The sequence below is a fragment of the Lolium perenne genome, chromosome 4 (genome assembly GCF_019359855.2).
Source record: "Lolium perenne isolate Kyuss_39 chromosome 4, Kyuss_2.0, whole genome shotgun sequence".
NCBI lineage: Eukaryota > Viridiplantae > Streptophyta > Magnoliopsida > Poales > Poaceae > Lolium > Lolium perenne.
The window spans coordinates 287,062,552-287,067,964 of record NC_067247.2 but is presented as its reverse complement, the minus strand read 5'-3'; the positions used below and the strand labels follow the sequence as shown (position 1 = coordinate 287,067,964).

The 5,413-nt window shown below is 41.3% G+C and overlaps 1 long non-coding RNA gene across 3 annotated transcripts; it reads left to right on the top strand.

The window, feature by feature from the left end:
* The first annotated feature begins 949 nt into the window (after positions 1-949).
* Positions 950-4,709, top strand: LOC127348957 (uncharacterized). Of its 3 annotated transcripts, none has more exons than XR_011756841.1 (6): positions 950-1,262; positions 1,351-1,447; positions 1,613-1,689; positions 2,573-2,648; positions 2,802-2,914; positions 4,413-4,709. It is a non-coding gene; the product is annotated as an uncharacterized lncRNA (long non-coding RNA). The 3 variants fall into 3 exon arrangements; XR_011756839.1 differs by having other exon boundaries at positions 2,789-2,914; XR_011756840.1 differs by lacking the exon at positions 2,573-2,648 and having other exon boundaries at positions 951-1,262; positions 2,789-2,914.
* The last annotated feature ends 704 nt before the right edge of the window (positions 4,710-5,413 follow it).

Below are 5,413 nucleotides of genomic sequence, written 5' to 3'. Positions count from 1 at the left end.
TACATTGGAGAAAAACTCTACTTTACTAGAGAAAGTAAGTAGAATATTTTGAACCCCTATGTTCCAACTAGTTTTATCTCAACACTTTCAAATTTCACCCCACTTGAGTTCATTCCCAATTGTCCCTAGACAATTGAGGTGTTTCAAATACTTTTCCAATAATTTCTATTTCAAATGACAACTCTTGCACATCTTGTGTACATCTCTGATCTACCCCATAATGTTCCTTCATCCTCCAATTCTTGATCAAATGGATGATCATTTGATACTTTCAAACCACTCCCAATTGACCTCTTATTTGTAGAACAATTTATATTCTTTTCCATCATCACCTTGACCTCATGAATTCATAATTTATGTCACCATATTCATCATTGTGGGTATATGGTTACTTCTCTCATCATCTTTCTTAACCTTGCCCTATCATTGACTAAACCACCATCACCATCCCATCTACCTTGACATGCTCATGCATTGTTGCATGTGGCCAACCCCAATCTTTCAATTTTGAATTCAAATAAAAACTTTTATTCATCAACTATACCTTGGGAACCATCTTCATCATAAGTTGGTCTCAACCAAAGTGGTGGAGATTATTCTCATGGCACATGTCACCTTTATACTCCTTTTTATCTATATGTATCTACTCCTATTTTTATCTTTATCAAAGTCACTCATTGACATTATCTTCTCAACATCATGCCTTGGTCTATGCAAATGAATGTTGTGCACCTCTCTTATTGTTCACTTGTGTTTGGCAAGAAAATGGAGCCGGCCATTGTGTTGGCATGACAAATTCGGCCAGCTATTGTGCTCCTCACTTTCTTCTCTTGCAAGCTTTGCCTCCCAACTACCCCAACAATTAAATGGGCAGCCACCCACCTTAGCCAATCAAAATGGAGGCAGCCACCCATCCTCCCTCTATATAAGAGCTTGGCCGGCCACCTCCTCCCCTTTGCTTCATTTCTTCTCACTCTCCACTTTCTCACACTCTCCTCCTGCCCTCCACCACGAAATGGTGCTGCCCCTTGCTCCCATGGCCGGCCATGGCCATGGAAACCACTCCAAGATGAAGCTCCCTCCTCCCTCAAGCTCATCCTCACCATGATAGCATCTCTCTCACTCTCTTCTCCCCTAATCTTTGATGAGTTCAGCTCACTTTCTCCTTTATCCTCTCACTAGATTGGATCTTGATGCAGGTGCATGTTGGTCAAAGCATGGAGAAGGTTGAGCTATCCTCAGATCTGAAGTTCTTGAGCAAAGTTCGTCCAAAACCTTGCAGTAATTTCTGTATCTTGCTGTTTCAGATTCTGGTACGAACTTGTAAAATCCGCCAAATCTTGTGTGCAGATCCAAATCGAGTGATTCAAAGTTCCACAGATAGGTATTGAAAAGATCTACAACTTGGAGTTGGCCTCATCCTCAAATTCGTTACGGATTTTGCATGGTAAATAAAGTTCTGCAAACATGCAGAATCGCTGTTTGTTAGATTTCTTCCGTTTTCCAAAACCTTTTTGAGCAAACTCAACTGTGAGTGAAAGCCCTCTTCAGTGCCTTCATTTTGGCGTTGGTTTCACTTCAAATGATATCCTGAAACTGGAATGGTTCACAGATCAAGATCTGGTCAGATCTGACTTTGTCGAATTAAACCAGGAGCTTGGAAACGATTTTTTGGATAAAACAAGTTGGGTAAGAACCATATTTTCAATACCTTGCAGATGCAGCTAACCTCATATTTTTATGAGTTATGTACGATTTGTGGTGAGTTAAACTTGTTCTGTGTGTTCTGCAGACATGGCTGTTAGCTTTTAATTCATCAAAAATCCAATTTTGAACCTAATTGAGTGATTCCAATTCTGTAGGATTAATGAATGTTTTCTTAATCATCTCAAACAAGTTTCAAACCTTTATCTGTTCTGCAACTCCATAGTTCAAGCAAATGGTGAAAACATGCAGTAAACTTGTCAATCCATTTGTGAGAGTTTCATAAACAATTTGAACCCAAATCCAATTGTGTATGCTTCTCTGTTTAATTACCTTTCCAATGCCTGTGGCCTCATATTTTTAGGATTTTCTACGATTTATGGCTTACAGATCTTGTTTTCTGTACAGTCAGATTCAAAGAAATTCCTAAAATTGTAGGTTTAATATTTTTGGGTGATTCCAATTGGGTTAGTCTTGTATTAGTACTGGCTATCTAGGAAAAATATTATTAGTCTCTGATCATATATATTTGTTACTGTTAGTAATGTATATGTGTGGCATGCATTGTTGAAGCAAAACTTTTCGGTTTATTCAAAACCCTTGACCAACTCTTTTTAGTAGAGATGGGAAACCTTTGTTTTATGCTTGCAAAACAAAACCTCTGCAACTCAACTTTAGCCCTATTGTTTTTCTTAAGTTTTAAAATGATGTGGGATATGGTTTTCTTCCTATTTTGGATGTAGGATTATGTGAACAACTTAATTTAGGAAAACTGTTTTCTACATTTCCAAAAATGTTTGAAAATGTTTTGTGATTGTATTTGATGTCAAACTAATGCTCTTGTCCTCTTTATGATGTTATCTACCAGGGGATGTTTGGTTTATACCATGGTGATAACCGAGAGAGGCAATTGCTAAGTTGTGATACTCTCATACCTTTACTAGGTAGATAAAATGGGTTCTCTTTAAGTTGTTTGTGGTATCTATAAGTCCTTTGTATGGTAGCTCTTTATTGAATGGTTAAATTATGGTTGTTGTATGTTTGTTTTGTTGGTGCAATGTGATTGATTGTGTTCCTTTTATAGTTTCCGGCGATAGATGCGAACAATTCCGGAGAAGAAGAAGAAGTGGAATCGGACGAGGATTTTATTTATGTTGTTGGGATTCTTATATTGATGGAGTTGAAAAAGTACAGGGACAAATAAGCCAAGGCAAGCCATCTTTTGATCTCTTGCTATTTATCCTTCTTGTTGTGCTCATTGCTCCATTATATACTTGGTTCCTTGTATCATGTGTGATTTTTGGTCCTCTACTCTATCCATAATTATTCCCAAAGTATGTTGAACCCCTTGTTGATGCTTTGCATACTTGCTCCCAAGTATGTGAACCCCCTTGTTGATATTATGCATGCTTACCCTAAGCATGTACGCCCCCTTCACCATATCCATGTTGTCATCTTCTTAGTGGTATGATGATTAACATCATGACCCCTGTTTGAATCATCTTAATTATGTTGTCCCTATACATGCTTATCCTAAGTATGTATGATCCCCTTAACACCTCAATTATCATCCCCTTAGTGGTATGATGGCTAGCATCATGTCATTGTGACTCTTAGTTCCTTCATAAAACTATAGGTTGGGAACCCCCTTGGAAAAATACCTTGTTGAAAAGAATGTTTGAAAACCTTGGGTGAGTTGGACTTACCCAAGTGTGTGTTTATGAAAGGAAAGGATCTTGGCAAAGATGGTTGGAAAGAAAATCTTGTTTTTGAAAACTTTGGCGTCTAAGTATTCACCTGTGACAATTAACCCGCGCAACCACATTACCCTGGAGTGGGACGGGGCTTAGCTCGTAGTTTGTTCTTCTTAACATGGGACACCGCACAACTATATAAGGGTAAGGTTACCCCTGAATCCGGATTGTCGTTGGTGGAGACAATAGTATAACGGGAGGCCTTCGGGGCTGACCCGTCCGGAAGACACTATGGGTCTCCTGGCTTGGCGGTGGAGCCACGCTCAAAGTGAGGTGAGCTGCCACGGTGCCGGGGAGGTACATACTCCATAGGGTAGGATCCCGTGCTAAGACGAATAGGCGAAAGGCTATGTCCGAGTTTTTGTCATGGCATAGTTGATATGCAGGGATGATGCCCACATGATAAACTCGCGGATCTTGTGGGGAAAGTGTGCAAACTCTGCAGAGTCAAATCTATTCGAATAGCCGTGTCCGCGGTCATGGACGGTTGGAATGGCTGTTGCTTAGCCTAAAGAGTTTTGCTTTATGAAAGTGTTTGACAAAGAAAAGGAAGGAACTTGTTTTCGGAGTACCGGGAAGGTACGGGAAAATTGTGATGACCATATGGAGATGGTCGGAAAGGAAATAAACTGGGTTACTCCCATCCTAGTGTTTTATGTTGTAGAACTCTTTTGAAGTATCTTCTTTAACAAAGATATAGAGATGTCATAGAACACTCCTAAGTATCCCCTTCGACCGAGAAGTTGGGATACTATCTCCACCAAAGAAATTACATCTCTCCTAGATGCTATATTCACAAGAGAAACTGATTCTCTTATGCATGCTATATCCACAAGAGAAACTACTCTTCCTCTCTTGTCTCTTTAGTTAGCTCTTGTTAGTATCTTCTTGATGGTTTGCGAGTACAATTCCAAATGTACTCACGGCTTTGTCCCTGGCTATTTACTTGGCCAGACTTGGAGGAACACGACGGATGAAGAAGGAGTTGGCGACGTCTATGCGTGCTAGGAACGTCTTCCCAGTCAGTTGCCTGTAGGGTTATGGCAGATGACTTGGGTACTGCGCTGCTGAAGTGATGATGCTGCTCTGATGTTTAGTTAGGCCCTTCGAGGCTATTATGTAAGTATTGGTCAATGTGACCATGTTGTAATTTTCTTATTCCGCTTTGTAATGGATGGTTGATACGTCTCCGACGTATCGATAATTTCTTATGTTCCATGCCACATTATTGATGTTATCTACATGTTTTATGCACACTTTATGTCATATTCGTGCATTTTCTGGAACTAACCTATTAACAAGATGCCGAAGTGCCGATTCTGTTTTCTGCTATTTTTGGTTTCAGAAATCCTAGTAAGGAAATATTCTCGGAATTGGACGAAATCAAAGCCCGGGGGCCTATTTTTCCACGAAGCTTCCCGGAAGTCCGAAGGAGAGACGAAGAGGGGCCACGGAGGGGCCACACTATAGGGCGGCGCGGCCCCCCCTTGGCCGCGCCGGCCTGTGGTGTGGGGCCCCGTGCCGCCTCTTGACCTGCCCTTCCGCCTATAAAAGTCTCCGTGACGAAACCCCCGATCTGAGAGCCACGATACGGAAAACCTTCCGAGAGACGCCGCCGCCGATCCCATCTCGGGGATCCAGAGATCGCCTCCGGCACCCTGCGGAGAGGGGAATCATCTCCCGGAGGACTCTACGCCGCCATGGTCGCCTCCGGTGTGATGTGTGAGTAGTCTACCCCTGGACTATGGGTCCATAGCAGTAGCTAGATGGTTGTCTTCTCCCCATTGTGCTATCATTGTCGGATCTTGTGAGCTGCCTAACATGATCAAGATCATCTATCTGTAATTCTATATGTTGCGTTTGTTGGGATCCGATGAATAGAGAATACTTGTTATGTTGATTATCAAAGTTATGCTTATGTGTTGTTTATGATCTTGTATGCTCTCCGTTATTAG